The sequence below is a fragment of the Crocodylus siamensis genome, chromosome 10, assembly GCF_052110815.1.
Source record: "Crocodylus siamensis isolate JL-2025a chromosome 10, ASM5211081v1, whole genome shotgun sequence".
In the NCBI taxonomy this organism is placed as follows: domain Eukaryota; kingdom Metazoa; phylum Chordata; order Crocodylia; family Crocodylidae; genus Crocodylus; species Crocodylus siamensis.
This window is the reverse complement of record NC_143404.1, coordinates 32,042,891-32,062,732: the sequence shown is the minus strand read 5'-3', so window position 1 is coordinate 32,062,732 and position 19,842 is coordinate 32,042,891. Positions and strand designations below refer to the sequence as shown.

At 43.3% G+C, this 19,842-nt stretch overlaps 1 protein-coding gene across 3 annotated transcripts in view; it reads right to left on the bottom strand.

Moving 5' to 3' along the window:
- The window catches only part of FGF18 (fibroblast growth factor 18), a 119,248-nt gene that overhangs the window by 3,288 nt on the left and 96,118 nt on the right, over positions 1-19,842 (bottom strand). The window lies entirely within an intron of this gene.

Here is a 19,842-nt window from a genome sequence, read left to right as displayed (position 1 = left end):
TCCCTACAGGCACTTCACTTTTGAAAATCTTGCTTGATAGTCCAAAGCACTATGAAGGGATATAAAAACTTTAACTATCCACATATGGCTGTGAGCAACACATTTTAAGAGAGGTGGACAGCTTGAGGCACAAAGAGCTGCTGACACATAGGATGCCCCTAGAGTCACTGGGACTTCTCAATGCTCCTCTGGCTATTGATTTAGGTACTGAATTTTAAAAACACTGGCCTGTGTCGTTTACTTGGACTCAAGAACCTGTCTTCAGCTGTTGTGTTATGTTATAAAATAAAACAAACCAATCTTGGCCTAAAATCACTTTTAGGATCTCCCGGGGTCAAATACACCTTCCGCACTGCAAAGTAGCAATGCAGGGAATGTCAGCAGCACCAGATAGAGCACATCTGTACTCATCTGGACATACCTTAAACGTTCATCCTAATCTCTTGGCATTTTCCTAGATCTGGATATTTTTAAAGATCTTTCAAAATAGTAAACAAGATAAAAAAAATTAATCACCAGTAAATGTGGACTTCGTAAACAATAACATGCCTGAGTTTTAAGTCTCTCTCTAAACCAGACACTAATGAACTGGCCAAACTCATATTTAGAGGGATAGCAAGCAATCTCCTGCATTTGCAAAAAAAGTTCTGGATTCAAGCCATGATCTTGTAGCCAAGAGTATTTGAGAATTTTGGCCATTTTTAACTTATCAATGAGGGCGGTTCTGCTTGCACTACAATGTCACCTTCTTATGCAAAACAAGAACATGCCCGTAGTTGAGACAGGAATTAAAAAAGAAGAGAATGTATGTGTAGGGGAGCAGGGCTGCTGCTGTCATTGTTATTATTGTTATTAAAGGTAATTTCTGTGCTTATGTCCTGCCAGTAGAGTCTGAGGAGCAGCAAAGAAGTGTAGGAAGAGATGGTGTGGCTTCAGGGCAGGCTCAGGGCTAATTTGAAGCAAACAAGGTGCATGAGAATAAATTGGCCCTGGAAGAGGAAGAGTTAAATCATTTGCTAATATGAAAAAATGACATTTACAAGTATTTTAAGATAATTCATGGATAATGAACAGAAACTGCTTCCTTCCAAGTAAATAATTCTTGCATGTGCTAGGACAAATTGTAACGACAAGACATAAATTATTTTACAGTACTTAATAGATTATTTTATAGCATCTTTTATAAAGCCCTGAGAGTGGAACCATAGAATATAAATCATTTATACAGAAGGTTCTCTACATCATGTAACTTATCTCTAAAATAATTTACTCAGGGAAAAATAATCCCTATTCATCTTTTAGGGGTTTCTAATAACGTAATTTATAAATGTTATCTTGATTTCAGTGGTTGCCACTCATTTAAAGCCTGATCCTGTTCTCATTCAAATGTATGGCAAAGTTCTCATTGATATCCATGGTTCAAGATGAGGTCCATGTTACATAACTATATGAATATTTTTCTTGTCAAGTGGGAGCATGTTAACATCATAGGTCCAAATTTGTCCCTGCTGGAGCTGTACTGATTTCAATGTAAATACAAGAGGATGTTGGCTCAAGTAGACTTAAATATCTTTCAGTTGAGCAAAATACCATCCTCCTCCTCCTCATTTATCAGGAGAATTAATAAAATTAAAGTATTAAAATGAATGGAGTGTGGAGTCGTGAAGGAATCTAGGTAGCTTGGTGAACAAGTCTTGTCTCTCTCTCTTATTCGGGTTAAAATATGAAGCCTTCTCTTAGGAGCCAATCCCATCACCTACAGAAGTACAGGCAGCTCCATACACATAATTCAGCTCCCTTGCACAAAGATGAAGGTAGTACATAATTCTTTTCCTCCTTCCTAGTTCCTAACTCCACAAGGTTTTCTGCCACTCCAGGATATGTGGAGGCAGGTATATAAATTCCACTCACATGGAGCTTCTGTCCTTCAAAGAACAAAGACAGGGCTGCAGAGCGGCCTTGTGGCCAGGCTGCCATGAGACCTGCAGAGTGGCTCCTCTGCCTGGAATGAGCATGAAGAGTTATCTGCACACGGCACTGGGCAGAGTATTTCGGCCTCAGTTTTACTGTGCTGAAGTTCAACTTTATTTTCCTATCTTGAGAGTGCTGTACACTTCAGCACAGCCCAAATGAATCTCCTTCGGTAGTCATCAGGCAGGCCCCTAAGAAATGTACTGACACAGCAGCAGTTCAGGAAAGACCCTTAACCATGCATCTGACTATAAATAAGTCCCACGGAAATAAGTGAGAACTAAGCCTGAATGGGGAAGGTGGCATAATCCTTAGAAATATGTTCCTAACTTGCAACCTATCTGAGCTTTAAACCTCTTGAAAAATAACAGCAAATCCTGAACTAAAAATGCCTTTGGAGCTTCCTGATACATTGTTTCATCCTGAAACATGTTCTGTTTATGACAGCTACTCCCTTTAGAAAGACTCGGAAGAAGAAAGGGAAAGAGAAATGACTCTACACAGGTTTAATTATTGGAGACAAAACTGGCATTTTTGAAGGAGGAAAAAAACTGTTTTCCCTGAACATGCTGCCTCTTTTTCCAAAGAATTCTTAGTACAAACATATGCCACTGATATTCAGTTGCATAGTATTCAAGTAGACTTCACTGATGAGACCCTGCCAAGCTATATGTTAATTTTATAGCTACTTGGCTGGCAGACAGTGCTTTGCAAAGCAGACATGCTCTAACTAACATTTTACACTTTGGAAAATCTTGTTTCAAATAAACAGGAACCTTGAAAGCATCAGAAAGGACACTACAGCCCTGTCCCCAGTGTGATGCCACTGCACTGCAATACAGAGGTGGGGCAAATCAGCCCTGAGGGCAGGAGCCAGCACAAAGTCTACACAAAACGTCAGCTCCATGTAAGTCTGCAAAAGAGGATGCAAGTGATGCATAGGTTTTGTGCCAGCTCACTGCACACAGGCAAATTTTAACTTGGGCTAGTACCTTTGTGAGATATAGTACAGATAGAAATTAGAAAGGGAAACTCCATTATGAGTATGGATCCCAATTTGAAGTTGGGTTCATTCAGATTCAGCATCCCCTCCAACTGTCACTCCCACTAGAAGAAATGCACCTTTCTAATTGTTCTGTCTTTAAAATGTATCCCTTTTATATTTGTTTAGGAACCTATTTTTCTCCCTCTTTTCCTGTGCTGCGCACTGGCTGACACCCCATAGATGGCTGTAGCAGTGCTGTACATAGAAAACTCAGAGGGCAGGTCCAGACAAATGCGCATGGGTATTTCCCCAAGGACAACTAGTAGTGGCACATATTTGCTGGCTGTCTCTGGGGAACACCGCTGCATGTGTGCTCTGGCACCTGGCAAGTCGCTCAGGTAGGGTAAGGGAGGCTGGAACGAGCACCTGGGCTGGCCCCAGCAGCCTCACCTGGGATCCTGGGGACCTCCCAGGCTCCAGTGGCCACAACCTGGGCATGTGGAACCTAGCTGGCAGCCAGAGTGTAGCTTTGGCCAGCCAAGCTCTGGTTTTAGCGGGTGCATGCTGCCACTATGTGTGCCACCCTGCTTTTTTTCAGCATTCTTTTTTTTTTTTTTGATACTGGGTTCTCCTGGTATCTAAATTTGGTTCTGCACTGCAAATATGCAGCGCAAAGAACCAAAACTTGTGCACAGGGTGCATTCTGCAGCACCACAAAGCCTTTAAGGTGCAACAAAATGCACATGAACACTTTTGTGGATGTGGCCAGAAAGGGCTGTGGGATCATTTGAGGTGAAATGTGCTATGCACAGTAGTTGTGGAACAGTAGTATTTGGGCGGTTGAGCTTACTGTTCCCAAGAATGGACAGAAGTTTTGCTGCTCCCATTCTTTTCTAACCTTGACCCATTCTACTTTTATTATTTCCTTCATAATAGTCATTCCGCATAAATAACACAGGTGCGGCATTATCTCCTGAATTATTTGATAGTGATTCGAAAGTTAAAGAAACTACCTCTGCTCTTTCTCATTACACATTCTCTCAAACTGTGCTTCTCCAGCCAGCTCCTACCTGCAGTTAAATAACAGCTTTATTGATTTCAACTCTTAAAAAGAGCAACAAACTATTTTAGGCGTAATTATTGTCCCATCATGCTAGCATCTGTATTGCATCCTCCTAAATTACACCAGGAGCAAATAGCACCTAACTCACACAGATAAAAATTATCACAGAAAATCATAGATGTGGACTAGTTGTTCATTTGGGGTGGGAATGAAGGGAAGCTCAGTGTTGCAACCTCAGTGTCCCATCCTACAAAGACATAATCTACCCATTTGGTATGTCAGGTGTAAGGAGGCCACCTAATGTTTCTATCACAAATAAAAGTTTCAGCTTTAAAAGACAATATACATCCATAAGCTGCAATAAAGCAAGCGCCTCATCATCACCACAGGCTAAAGCGGTAGTGTAACACCCAGATATAATAGGGGCAGCCCTCATTAAAGGATGCCCAATCAGTCAGTGCAGGTTAGAACCAATCTGATTTTCTCTCTAACTTATTGCTATATTGTCCACATGAAGTATATTAGCTTTCAGGGGAGTCTGTGGGTAGATGAAACTTTAAAGGAAAAAGCTCTAAAAGCATAACTGCTTAGTGGTTCTGCTTTTCTTCTTTCTGTCACTCTCAAAGCAGATATATATATATATATATAGCAGGCCATTTCTTGATTGCATGGGTTGCCTGGCACACATGCATCCATCTGCAGGAACCTAAACCAGATAGAAGGTTAAGCTTCCAGCTTGCTGTGCTTTGCATGATTGATCATGACCCACATCCTTGTGGATGAGGTGACAGCAGACAGAGTTCCAGTCCAGTAGTGATGATATAAAGCTTGTGCTACTTTTGAGAACTGAGAGAAAAAAAAAATCAGAAAACCTTTCCTAGGATGTCAATTCTTTCCTGAGACATTAATTTGCAGAGCTTTTCTTCTTTTTCTACACATCCCTAATGAAGACAGGAAGATGTAGTAACTGTCAGATATTTAATACATTTCTTATAAGCTACTGTTGTGTGAAATTCTGATCTAAATTCCAGCTAAATTCCATATAAAATGCTAATATATTGCTCATACTTCTATAAAGGTGATAAAACACTGCTGGCAAAGTAAAGATAAAGTAATCTTGGCTACGCTAAAGGACCCAGAGCCTCAGCTGGTATAAATTGGCATAGTTTCACTGACGTCAATGGAGCATCTCCATTTTATAAATTTTTGCAACTGCTATTACAAATCAAGGTGAGAAATGCATACAACTGAAGCTTCTTCACTGAGCAGGGCCCCAACAGTGGCCAGCAGCATACCTCTATAATGAATCCACTTGTGTAAAGTGGGCCAGGGTTTATTACTGGGGTAACTGAAATCAATGGAATTTAAGGGGGTGAATTTCAGCCAGCATCTCTCAAAATGCTCAGGAATTACCACCAAATCACATGACCTGTTTGTGCACAGCATTTGGCAAATGCATCTCTGGTATTAAACCTGGAACATCTTGAATTGACACCAAGCAGAATTAAGTGTCAAAACATTTGCTACTTCTGCAATGGCAGCCATAAGCTCTTTGGTGCGCCCTCACTCCCCCCCTCTCTTTTTACTGCCCAACTTGGTATTATCGTAGTTTCACTTTCTTGTTTAAATTCTCCAAATGGAAAGGATCAAAGGGCTCTTTGTTGTTACAGCAGGAGTGCTTCTCTGAGCGACACATTACATCCTCTAACAGCTTGCTGCTCAGGGGGAATTCACAGGAGCCTGTGTGCCACTGGACTGAGCCAAAGCATTAGCAGGTGCAGCCGCACCTCTCTTCCTTCCCATTAGCCTGGAACACTAAGCCACCTGAGCTTTTAATGGGAAAGAGAGAGCCAAACAGGTTCTCTCATTTATGCTTCAAAAATCTAGCTAGGAAGACGGGCTTTGTGGTGGTACCAACAAATTCTGAGCTCCTCTTGGGTTCTCTAATAATGATAACCCTACACTAATGGTGCAGATCATTACGTAGTGCTGTGCTCAGTTCCCCCATCATCTGAAAATACCTCTGTCTGTCAAAGACTATGGCATGAATAGAAGAGTCTCATATAACAATGTGCCAAGTTTTCATTAGGGACACCCCAATTTTGGATTGGAAGCTGGGGAAGGACCCTCTTCAAATTGTGTCTTGTACAATTGAATACACGAGCAGTGCTTCCTAAGTAATAACCAGCAGCTCACATGAAACTTGCCTGGTTACAGATTTCATTACCATCTGGGAGTACAGGATTTTTTGACAGTCTTAATGAGATTCAAACCCTTCAAGTGAGATTGGAATGATTTACAGCTTTGACACACACACCATAATGTGACTGTTTTGACTAATGATGGCTTTTTGAAGCTTTTCCACACCCAAAACTCAAAGCAAAATTTTGGGCTTGCACACCTACGCAGAAAGTGGTAAACCTCTGTTTGCATAAGTTCCTGCAGCCAAAACTATGCTGGTTAGAATTCCTGCTGAACTACCAGAATTTTCTGTTAAAGTTATTTTTTGATGGAAAATAGGATTCAGCTAAAAGAAATTTTCATGGAAAATGCCTGCTTTGCTTGAAAAGACAAGACTTTGGGGGCAAGAGGGGATATGAAAACTGAAAATATTTTAACTTTTTGGCCAAAAATCTTTTTTTTTTTCAGCTCTCTGATTAACACACTTACACAAAAAATTCCTGACTAGCTCTACCCTTGAGTTTTATGTTTGACACCACCCCCACGTGCAGTACATTTAATGATTCCTTCTCAGTGTTACTCAAAAGCTTTCTTCACACTGGGTCTTTGATTCCTGTACAATATCTTATACATGTAATAGTGTGGCCTACATTTCAAAAGCAAGGAAAAATTTGGGGTGCCTGCAGTTTTGCATGCCCAGTCTGACATGCCTTGAGAGGCTCTGATTTTCAGAGGAGAGATTGCGGGCCCAAACTTTTTCAGTCTCAGAGACACCTATAGTGAGGCATGCCAGTGACTAAGGTCTAGGTCCCTTGGCCCTTGGCCCAGGAAAACAATCTGATTTGACCAGTGTTAGGCATTCAGGATCCTTATGCGGTTAACAGGAAAACTTAGGCAGCCCTGAGGAGCAAAACAACCACATCTGGGCACCTAAGTGCTCTGTACAAAGAATGGGAAGAGCTAGGTTTCTCCAAAGGGACTTAACAAGGGCAAGAGGCACCTAGAAGACCCAAGAGCTCGAGCATCTGATTCAGGGTGAATATTATATGCTTCCATTTACTTATGGTCCACATTGCCTAGTCCCGCCACCCATGTTTTGCCCAATAGCCTCACAGTTAGAGCACTCACCTAGGCAGTAGAAAGGCTGGGTTCCAGACCCTCCTCAGCCCAAGGGGATCTGAGTACACACTTCTCACTTCCCAGGGAAGTGCCCTAGCCACTATGCTATTGAATAGGCTAAACTAGGGCACTCTCACCCCTCCTGTAGAAGCTGGGACAATGGCCAGCCAAGAATGTAAGAGCCACAAGCACGGGAGGAAAGCAAATAAGGAGCGATTCTGTAGCCTCATGATTGTGCCCCTCTCCTGGGATGAGGCAGACTTGGCCAGCAGGACGATTTCTCTTTTTTTTTAACCAACAATAAAAGTAAATGCATTTCTGGGCATCCTCTGAAATCAAAACACGGCACAAAAAGATGACTACAATCACAGTATCTGTGCCTTGCTATTCAGCTCGCTGGTGACTAGACATCATCTTGAATGGAGGATCCTTAGCTGGTGCAAACTGGAATCTATGGAGTTATGATCATTTGCACCAGCTGAAAATTTGGCCCACTATGTCTGTAACCAGCAGATTTCCATTATCCTAAACTTCCTTATTCTGAACTTCCTCCCATTAAAAAGCTAGTGGGATTTTGTCATAAGCATCACTGGGAATATGATCAAGCCCAAGTGAGTGGGAGTTCCCAAGGAGATGAGATAGGGTCCTTCTTCACAAAAAATGGAAAAGGTTCCCTTCCAGTTTCTCTTGAGCTTCCAGTTTCTCTTGAGCAGAAAGGGAATGATGCACAGAAGGTGTTAAAGAAGATAATACACAGCACTGAGACAAGAGCAAGAATAGAGGAAACAACAGCGGAATTGAGCTGCCAAGCTGAAACCAGGCTCTTCTGCTACCTTCACATCTACTTCACAGGAAGACTGCTTCTTCAGAGATGTCATACAGCATCACAGAACACACTTCCGCTTCCAGCTCCTGCATTCTGGCTCCCCAAATCAGTTTGCAACTACAGCTTTGCAGGAAGTTCCCTTCTCCTTTGTCCTCTTCATTATTATCATTACTTTCTCTTGCCAATATATTATTGTTTTCTACATTTTTGAATCCTAAAATGCCTTTTGAGAGCTTGATTCAACTCCTCAGTGAAGTCAATAATATTCTTTCTAAACACTTCAATAGGAGCTGCACCGAGTCCCAAGTAGCTTGACCTTGGTTTTGTCACTCTTGCTTTAGCGAGTAGACTCTCAAAATATTTCCTCCTCATACAAGTGATGCACAGGACACTTCTTATTCCAATGCCAATATTTAAAAAATAACAGTATAAAAAGCTGTCAATAGAATTAGTTTTAGCTCAGAGCAAAATTCAAGCTTTTTGGTACAAGTACTCCAGGGTGGTGATTCTACTGAAAAGGATAAGGTAGCCAGAGTCTTAATATACACTGACAATATCTTTAGACCATTACACCACCCTTCACATTATCTTGTGTTAAACTGAACATCAGTCCCACTTAGTGCCCCCCAGTGACATCAGGGGAAGCACCATTCATAGCCAAGATCTAGACAGCAGACAAGAGACCTGTAATTGAGAGACTGCAGACAAGAATTCTGTCCATAGTTTGGCTGTAATAGAAAAATTCCTGCCTTAAGTCCATCCAATAGTATCTGTGTTAATCTGAAGTGTTTTGAAGACATTACAACTGAGAGTAATATAAAACAGCTTAACAGATCTTAAATATTTACGTTATTGTTATACATGTCAGGTTGACATGGTCTAAAATGTGAAGTGTTCTACCTGGCAAAGTAGCTACATTCAAATCCGTCCTCAATAGTGAAGGTGGTGTTTACATACACTTAATAACGTTCATTTATAAAATCTGTAATTGAAATCCAACAGTGAGCAATTAAAACAAGTACACAAAATGTGTTTCTTGATCATCACAGATTAAACACTCCACTTATCACTAAATGCAAGTGCATGTGTAAATCTAATGTGCATAGGCCTATGCTACTCTTTCACAATCCATGGCATGATTCTTACAATCTTTCAGCTCATTTATATCTTCAAAGGTTTGGCAACAATAACTGCACCATAAAGAAGTAAATTTTAACCTATATTTTCTTTATACCTTTTGCCTTAGATTGGGATCTCCTGGCTGGCTGGTCTTCCTCCATATCCAAACTAGACACAAGCACATCAGTACTTATAAATGAATTATTTTTTTGATCTGAGCCACATTACAAGGTCATTGGGCAGGATCTGAATTTTAAATATTTATTCAGCCCTAGATATGTGGTGCATTCTCAATCAATAAAAATAATGCACAGGCAACAATCATCTGCACAACACTCGCGCCATTCTGAAAAGGCAGCCCTTACTATACTTCAAACACAACTGATTTGTGTCTGAATCTATATGGCCATATATGTAAGGAGATTTGCAAAAGAGCAAGATGTACCTACCATATCAAGTAGATTTTTTAATTCTTTTTTAAATCCTTTCACTTATAGTTTCATAGTTTCTAGGGTCAGAAGGGACCTGAACAGATCATCTAGTCCGACCCCCTGCCATGGCAGGAAAGAGTACTGGGGTCAAACAACCCCAGCAAGATGTGCATCTAACCTCCTCTTAAACACTCCCAGGGTAGAAGCCAGCACCATTTCTCTTGGAAGCTGGTTCCAGACCCTAGCCGCCCTGACCGTGAAGTAGAGCCTCCTGATATCTAACCTAAACCTACCCTCTGCCAGCTTGTGACCATTATTCCTGGTCACTCCTGGCGGTGCTCGGGGGAACAGTGACTCCCCCAATGCCTGCTAGTCCCCCCTGACTAGTTTATAACAGGCCACAAGATCCCCCCTCAGCCTTCTCTTGTGGAGGCTGAACAGGTTCATGTCCCGTAGCCTCTCTCTGTAGGGCCTGCCCTGCTGCCCCCTGATCATGCGAGTGGCCCTCCTCTAGACCCTCTCCACGCTGACCACATCCTTCTTGAAGTGTGGCGCCCAGAACTGGACGCAGTACTCCAGCTGCGGCCTGACCAGTGCCGCATAGAGGGGGAGGATCACCTCTTTGGACCTGCTCGAGATGCATCTGTGGATGCACGCCAAGGTGCGGCTGGCCTTCCTGACTGCCTCCCCACACTGCCGGCCCATGTTCATCTTGGAGTCAGTGAAGACTCCAAGATCCTTTTCCGCCTCCGTGCTGACAAGAGGGGAGTTCCCTAACCTGTAGGTATGGTGCCGGTTGTTCCTCCCCAGGTGCATCACCTTGCACTTGTCTGTGTTGACACCCATCCTATTGTCGTCCGCCCACCCTTGTATCCTGTCTAGGTCTGATTGTAGCCTATTGCATCCTTCTAGTGTGCCCACATCCCCCCACATCTTAGTGTCATCAGCAAATTTGAACAAGGTGCTTTTTACCCCCTCATGCACATCACTGATGAAGATGTTGAACAGTGGGGGCCCGAGGACCGAGCCCTGCGGAACCCACTGCCCACGTCCTTCCAGGTTGAGAAGGACCCATCCACTACCACCCTCTGGGTGCGGCCCTCCAGCCAGTTGGTGACCCATTTGACTGTGTGGGTGTCTACACCACAGCCCCCCAGTTTCTTAATGAGAACAGGGTGAGAGACAGTGTCAAAAGCCTTCCGGAAGTCCAGGAAGACTATGTCCACTGCTACCCCTGCATCTAATGATCTGGTGATCTGATCGTAAAAGGCCACCAGGTTGGTCTGACAGGACCTGCCACTGATGAACCCGTGCTGGTTGCCCCTAAGCATGCAGTCCCCTGCTGGTCCCTCCTGGATGTGTACCAGAATAATTTTCTCAAACAGCTTGCCTAGGATCGAAGTAAGACTAACTGGCCTATAGTTTCCCGGGTCATCCCTCCTCCCTTTTTTGAAGATGGGAACCACGCTGGCCCTCTTCCAGTCCTCCGGTACCTCTTCAGAGCACCATGAGTGCTCATAAAGCCATGCCAGAGGACTTGCAATGACCTCGGCCAGTTCCTTTAGAACTCTAGGGTGGAGATCATCCGGACCGGCTGACTTGAAAACGTCCAGCCCCTCAAGAAGCTCCCTAACTAAATCCTCGCTAACCCTTGGCCTAGGTGTGCCTCCCCCGGGGCCCGAGGGGGGCCCAGCAGGGAGGTGGCTGTCGTGGTCCCTATTTAGGAAGACGGAGACAAAAAAATCGTTAAACATGTTAGCTTTGTCGTCTGGTGTATGTTGGTAATAGAAGAGAAGCTGAACTAATATGAAACTCTGACCCAGGAAGTCTAACCTCCAGGCTGTTCTTACAAATGGATGGTTAAAAATATAGATCCATTGTCCCTAGAAAATCTTACTACCATAAAGGTCCAGCTTTTCAGACAAATTCCAGCTGCTTTGAAGAAACCACTTCAATGTATACATCTACTCCTTATTGTCCCTAATCCACCTCCATGTAAATAGATAATAGAGGGCATTTTCACAGCAGGACCCACACCTCCCACATGCTGTGGCATTCACAGTAAGGACTCCAGGAAAAAACAGCTAATATTCAGCACCCACAGACCCCTTGATCTGGCATGTGACCAGTGAAAGAAGCATCCCAGTTTAATCCTCTGTGTCTAAGGGGTGTGTGATTCTACTACTCATAGTGCTTTTGTTTCATAGATCTCAAAGCACTTTATAAAGGAGGCTAGTAGTATTCCCAATTTATAGATGGCCAAACCACGATACCAGCAAGGATGCGACTTGCCCAAGGTCGCCCAGAAAAGGCATGATAGAGCTGAGGATTGACCCCCCACTCTCCTGAGTGCCAGTATATTGTTCTAGCTACCAGACAACAGTGACTAGTGGAGTAGGCATGCAGTGTTAAGAAAGCTCTTGGGAGATAGACCAGTTGGAGAAAAGGCAGAAAACTTTATTGCTGAAGTAGTCAGCTCAGAGTCCACTTAAGCTACTGGGAACATTTAATTCACAACAGGTAGGTTCAGGGGCTGTAAAATATGCACCATCAGTCATGTCTATACTAACATTCTTTCATACAACTCATTTGTACAAGCACTTCTGTATTAGTAACTCAGCACCATGGCCCTGCTTGAGACACAGTTATTGTACCAGCATAAAAATGTTAATTAGGGGTGTGATTTTTTTTGTTGGGGTTTTTTATGGCTAGCATAGTTATCCTGGTAAAACTGCTAGCATGGACACTGTTAGTGCAGTATAAGGGTGCCTAACTGATTCCCCTGCATAAAAGAAAGCTTTGCTTATGTGAGCTTGTTTACAGTGTTGAAAGCTGCAAGCACACAAGGCTAAGTACAGAGTCAAAAAACCCAAGGCTGAATCAATTCAATCTTCGCAGGTCAGTCTAAGCTATGTAGTCCGAACCAATAAGCAAGTGAACAGACATTCACTTCTGATTCCAGAAATGCAGCCACATGTCTGTAGTGGCCCAGGCCAGAAGCCCAGGGGTGCTAGAACTTGCTTCAGCTTGGCTGGAGCAGACAGCGTGAATCCAGAAGAGATCTGGGACAGAAGTTCAATAAACCGATTTAACCTAAATCAGTTAAGTCTTATACTACATCCATCCACGTTTATCTTAAACCAATTTGTGTCATTTTGAAAGGGGTTTATGTGCACTGAACTTCTGTTGTGTTACAGATTTGAACGGGTTTCTGATCACTTATACTGGTTTATGTGTAATTTCTGTCCCTAGCCTAAAAGGACCATGCCATTTTAATGGGACTGGTACAATTAAATTATACAAATACTAAAGTTGTAGGTTTTCAGACCTCACAGTTATAGAAAAAAGTCTGAATGTGAGAGACAAGTGGAGCCCAAAGGTTCAGAAACCGGAAGGCAATTAGTTATCTTAAAACTTATGATTTTCAAGATAATCTCGGGATTTGAAGAGAGGGATAAAGGATGATTTTTCAACACTTGAAGTTGGCCCTACTACTGTGATTCAATTCCAGATCCAAAGTATCACAGGGCTCAGGGTTTTTTGGACTAGAATTATTTTTTGGAGTGTGTCCTCAGAGAAAACTAAATAGGAAAGGAAGGAAAATGTAAAGATTTTCATAGGAAAAAGTGAAGGAAGAGAAAGACCAAGATTAAAAAAAATAAGCTATGCTAAATGCTAAGAACCACACTGAAGTTCAGAACAGATCCCTGAAGCCACATCTACACAGCTTGCCTCCTGACCCTGCGTCTACTGCCAACAAAATAAGGCCCTCCCACTTTGCACATGAGAGACTGGCAATTAGGCAGAAGAGAACTTGGTAGTGGCTTCAAATGGCTCAGGTTCAGGATGCTACTCTGCCTAACTGTGGTCTCCAGGTCCCCCAAACAGGAACAAGCAGAGTAGACATATTTTGTCAGGGGCAGGCCTGAGGCTGAGAGGAAAGCCATGCAGAGATGCCCTGACTGAAACCCAGAAAGGCAAAGGCAGGTGATTTTAAGTTCCATCAAGCCCTGCTTTTGCAGGAAATGCCAAGTCAAATAATTAGCGACTCAAAATGCCATGAAAAGCTCTGCAAAACATACAATTAAATCTAGGATTGCATGGAACATGTCTTGGTTCTCATTTTGTTGTAAGCTTAACACTCAGCCCAGAAACTGAAGGCTTGGTAAGTTCATCATTACTGAGCAAATCAGAGAATATATATTTGGATTAGTGTCAACCCCCTCTGAAAATAAATATTTCTAACACAAACCCAAATGAAATGTAATAGTTTTGACTCTGAGATACTTTTAAGTTCAATATGAATTCCAAGTTCAGGGCTACAAATTCCAGGTATAATGAACCAAAAACCAAGTTTGATACGGTTTCAATACAATGAATGGAAGTCTTTTCTGCCACATGCGTTCACTTCTTATTCACACTGCCAATCTGCGTAGCATGTTCCATACTTGGCCCAGGCTCAGAACTCCTGCCGACTTGCCACAGAGGTTCCCCGTGCAGAGAACCAAAGTGCAATTCAGATGGATGGAAGGGATTTCTACACCAGGTGTCCGGCAGAGGCACAGCCAGGTAAGGTACATGCACAGTTCCAGCCCTACCTTGGAGTTTCCCTGTTCTTTTCAATATACCCAGATTCTTAATGCTACTGTGATATAGCATTTTTACTTGATCACTACTTTATCGGTAGGATTTTATAAAGTGCTTGGCATCAGTCTAATCTTGTTCCCACTGAAGTTGTTGGCTAAACTTACATTGTTGTAGCAGAACTAATAAATAAGTGCTTCTAAAAATCCTGCCCTGCAGTTCTAACCATACGGACCGCTCTCTTTAACATTCTTTTTGCCCTGCATGGCATCTACGTTGCACGGTGGATGCCACTGAATAACACTGTGTCCTTGTAGAAAGAAGATGCTCTTTTTCCTGTAAGGCAGAAAGAATTTTAAAGGACCGGGACTGCAAACACAGGCAGCAACAAGCTCCTTCACTCTGACGTTGCTGGATTTCTTTTTTAGCCAACCTTCCTGCTTTAATACACGCATGTTTCAAGAAAACCCCTATTTTAAAGCTGTAATATAAACAACCCCAAATTATTACTATCCCCTGCAGGCCACTGCTGGCAGGAGGCAGCGATAGAAATCCGCCAGAGCAGACTTTGGCATCTAGCAACAATTTGTTTGTGGTCCTGCAAAAATACAGATATCCTTGCCATATGGTATTAGCAACTTTGGGGTAATATTAAGAAATATCTTGGCTTGGAAAACAGTTCTCACCAGAAAATCCTAAATTTCTTAGGCCAGATCCATCCTACAAATTGTTGTTGGCATAGCTATCTCAGTCAGGGGTGTAATGAGGTGTGATTATGATCGACATGGCTGTATCAGCGAAAGCCCCTAGCACAGATGCAATTAACCTGGCAATAGCACTGCTTTTGCTGGTATAGCTTGTTTTATTCAGCAGGGACAGGAAAGGGGTGCTGCAATAAGCAAGCTGGCATAGCACTGGGAGTGCTTTGCTGGTCAAGTACATTAGTATAGTCAAACCAGCAAAGCACTCCTGACTCCTATTGTTGACCTGACCTTGGTGTAACACTTTGCTTCATCTGTTTTTTTTGGAAAGTGAATGCAAGTTCACACCATTCAGAGTGACGATGCGTTTTAATATGAGCTGGAAATATTTACGAAAGATAGAGAAAGGGGGAATAACAGAAAATCCATAAAAATCCAATTTATCTCAAGAAATATTGAAAATATTAAGGTGACTTCCCTGGGAGTTTGAATTTCAAGTCGCAATGGGTTTTTAAAGGAAACACAGAGATGTGGTAAAGGTTAGAGTACTAGTTTGGTGAGAAGCAAATCACGTTAGTAAAGCTGTATCATATCTTATTATGCTCATATTCTTAAAAACAGCTGAAAGGAAGCAATTGGTCTGATATTTTGTTAGGAGACAAACCTACTGCAAGTTTTCTTTTTAATACAAAAAATCATGTAATTCTAGTCCATATTCACAGAAGCAGGTAGATCTACTCACTCTTACTCAGACAAATCCTGCCACCCTTATACTACTTTTGTCAGAGGTGACTGGAGTGAGGAAGGACTGAGGAAGAAACTAAGAATTTGGCCTAACAGGACTTCTGCTTGAGTAAGATTTTAGCTTATTTGATCCTGGATGCATTGCATCTTTGTTGTACTGAGTGAACCCTCTGGCAGAAAGAGTTATGGGGAAGAGGTGAAACAACTGACATTTTGAATCATCTTGAAAAAGTAACTCTTGGTGGCTTTCCTGTTTTGATTCACATGCTATTTCTACCACTTCCCCACCAATTTATTCTGATAACTGACAACAATGATGAACATGTTTTACTGCTAGTCAGGGATCTAAACTTTCCCCATAGTTCTTGAGTTTTCACTATAGCGTCACATCTTGACACTGCCAGCACTCACCCTGATATATTTATTATCATGTGGGCATTTCCTATTGACCTACTTACAAGATTTGTAGTAACAAGATTATGGCCATTGCGTAACGTATGGAAAGGCTTCACACAGGGCTACAGCAGAGAAGTTGGCAAATGGCAATAACCACAATATCCTGATTCTGCATACACAGAGCCAGATTCACCCAACCTGGCACAGAGGGAGATGTAATTTATCCCTGCCTCCCTAAATCAGTATCATTTCTCTCTGCTGGGAGAACTAGAGTAGTCACTCCAATCACCACGGAGCAGCCTGTGTTGGAGAAGACACTTATAAAAAGAGGTGAGTCTACTGCACAGAGGTCTTGGGCTAGACATTGCACGATTCATTTCATGAGGGTTATTAATGAATGAACACTTGCTGGATTGTTTGGAGTTCCTCCTGGAGGGATTTTCTGCCTACCCCTTTGATACATCAAGCTCCACTATCCCCAAACCCCTGGATTTTCCATACCCTCAACCTTATCTTCACTGTCTTCCAGAGAGGTTGTCACCCGATCCCCACCCTCCCTCTTTCTCCTGAGCTGGGGCCTCCTCCTCAGGGTCTTTGGTAAGTAGCTTCTTTTCCCATTTTGCATCCTTGAGGAGTCATGAAGTAAGAACCATAGCATCATAGAAAAATAGGTGTGGGATGTCATCTCACCCAACCCCCCCACTCAAGGCATGATCATCCTTATCTAAACAATCCTAGGCAAGTGTTTGTCTAACCTGTTCTTAAAAACTATGTGAACAACCTTCTGGCACAACTATCAGGCACAATGCCTGAAACTTCAACACCCTAACTTTCCAAAGGTTGAAGAGGGGGACAAAAGCACTGCCAATGTCCTGGCACCACAAAGATAGGAAGTGGTTGTTAAATATGCTCAAGAGATCAAAGGAGGAGGACCGTGTCCATACTACAGAGAAAGACAAAAGCCCCTGCAGTCCATGCCAATCTGACCTTGGGACAGAATTAATTCCTTTCTTGATCTCGGATGTGACAATTAGTATGGCTCTGAGTTGGGGAGCAGGACTCTGGTCAGAAACTTCTGGGTTTCCTAAATCCCAGTAGGAGTATCAGTACAACAGTCAAAGGGTCTTTTTGTTTTCCCCACCCTCTGTTAGCCCATAACATCTCTGAGGGAGAAGGAAGAGGCCTGGCCCCTCCTTTAGGGTACTTAGACTAGAAAACATTCTTGTTCCAGCTGCCAAGCTGCTGACTCCCAACTAGTGCAGACAGTGCCACATAATCCCTAGGGTGGTTGCTAGAGAACCATGGAAAGTTCCCTAGCAACAATGCACTAGGGATTACAAGATGCTGTCCATCCTCTTGCACAGCATAATAGTAACTGCAGTGTGAGCAGGTGCCTGATTTGCTCCCACCCCCATTTACAAACTGGACAGGAAGAGGGCACAGTGACCTTCCCCTAAAGTTGTAAAATTGGTGGAGTGTCTCCTCCACTCCCTCTAAAGAACATATTGTGGGTCTGCTTCAGCTAGAAAGTGGGAAAGGGCAGTTAGGCCACTATTTTCCAAAAGACTAGGGGGGTCCTCAAAACCTACGGGAGTGAAGCAGCTAGGGCACCAGAGTGGTACCTGCAGAAAGAGACAGGGCTTTAGAGGGCAGAGAATGGTGCAAGGAAAATAATCCCAGGTCCTCAAACTGCTCATGGCCATAAGTTGGATCTGCTATAGCACATGACTGAAAATACCATCTCTGTGATCGGAGTCCAGCCCGGCAGCAGGCATCTACTGGGGGCAGGAAGCAACATCCCAGTCCCCACTTTGATTGTGGAGCTTGGGCCAGAGACTGCCTGCATGAGGAGAATTCCCCGCCTAGCCTGGAGCTGCCTGGGACCTGTCCCAGCATGTGACAGGTCCCAGCCAGCCCTGGGCTGGACAGGGAATTCTCCTTGTGCAGTCTGGAGCTGGCTGGGACCTGCTGCAGAACAGGACAGGTCCCAACCAGCCCCCAGCTGTGTGGGGAAGCCCTGCTGAGCACAGGGTTTGCCCCCATGTGCACAAGGTGGGTGAGCTCTGCAGCAGCAGCTGTCTCCCAGCCCTGTGCACGGGGCTAGGAGACAGTTGTTGCAGCTGGCAGAGCTTTGCTGGCCCCATGCTCCTTGCCAGCCCTGGGCTAGCACCCAAGTGAAGCCTGGAGCTCTCCCTGGCTGCTGCAGAGGTGCAGAGCCGGGTGAGATTTGCTCGCATTGGGAGTAAATCTGCTCCCAAGAGGGAGCATGTGTAGATGTGTTCCCAGGTAGGCTTACTGTACAGTATGTCTGCTGCTCAGTAAGCCTACTTCAAGTTAATAGCATGTGTTTATGTACCAACAGTCTCAGAAAACTACTCCACTGTTGATGGTGTTGCCTGTTTAAGAGGAAGAAGCTGAACTAGAGAAGAAAGTTACATATCTATGCTCACAGAGAGAATCTCTGTCAGAGCTAGGCTCAGAAGCTAGCAACTCCTGCAAAAGAGACCACTAGATATGATCTCTCTCATGTTCAGAATTAAATTATTAGAAAATATACTGAGTCTTCAAGGTCTACATGTGAATATCCACAGAAGATAACAACCTCTTTCACCTTTACATGCCTAAGCAGCACTTACATAGCTACTTAATTGCAAAGATATGTGGGGCAAGAAGCAGGAAAAGCAAGAGGGAGGGGACTCCATGCTGCCTGGAGACTGCGCTGAAAGGGAGGGATCCTGTGTCTGCTCTGTTCCTGCCCTGCTGGGGTACAAATTATCCCACTGCTGTTCATATATTTTATCCAATGAATATTACATACAACAATGGAAAAACTGTAGAGTGCTCTTGGCAATGACTAGTCCAGAACCTAGTGATTAAATCTCTTTGCTGGGGAGGGAAAGATGCAGGTTAAAATCCCATTTGGAGGAGAGAGCAGCCTAGAACCTGTGCGAGTGCATAAATCATGAACTGAAAGGTGAGGGCAATCCTCCTCCCTTCTCACCTTCCAGGAGGTATGTATACACCTAGGCAAACGTGGAAACAGAACCCAAACTGTACATAAACGTCCATTTACACTTACACAGCCATGCAGGTACCACTTAGGCGCATAAAAGTGAAACCGACTTTAGCTCTGAGTGTCACGGTAGCCAGGAAAAATGGAAGTGAATAGTCCCTAAGAAAACTGAGATGGATTGTCAGCTGGGCTCCATGGAAGTATCTCCAATGCTATTGTGTTTATTACAATTAACAGGTGATCTGGAGAGACATATGTGAAGATATGTGTGTGCATTCAGGACTGAGAATCACGGGTGAGAGGGAGAATGCAAGCATGCATGTGTACCAGTCAAAGTGATGGAGTTTGGTCTTTGGTTATTGCGCTGTCTGGAACATATTTGAACATAGATTTGTTTACTGTGGAAGTCTCAGTACTGAGGAGGTTTGCTAAAACTAGATGAGTACAGAGATGGAGCAGAAGTCTTCTTATTTTTAATTTGAAGGGAGATGAGAAATTGTGCCCTTAATTTAGAGAATGCCCTTCTACAAGTAAAGGGCAGAAATTTAAATTAAATAGCTATTAACAAAAAAGTACAGAAAACAAAGGTCTAAACCAGTGACACCCCACCCCTTTTGGGCTACACGAGTGGCAGAGCTGGTTTTCAGGCTAGATTCTGCATGGGGTGCATGGGGTCACTCTGTAGGTTGGTTTGTGGGATCACACCTAA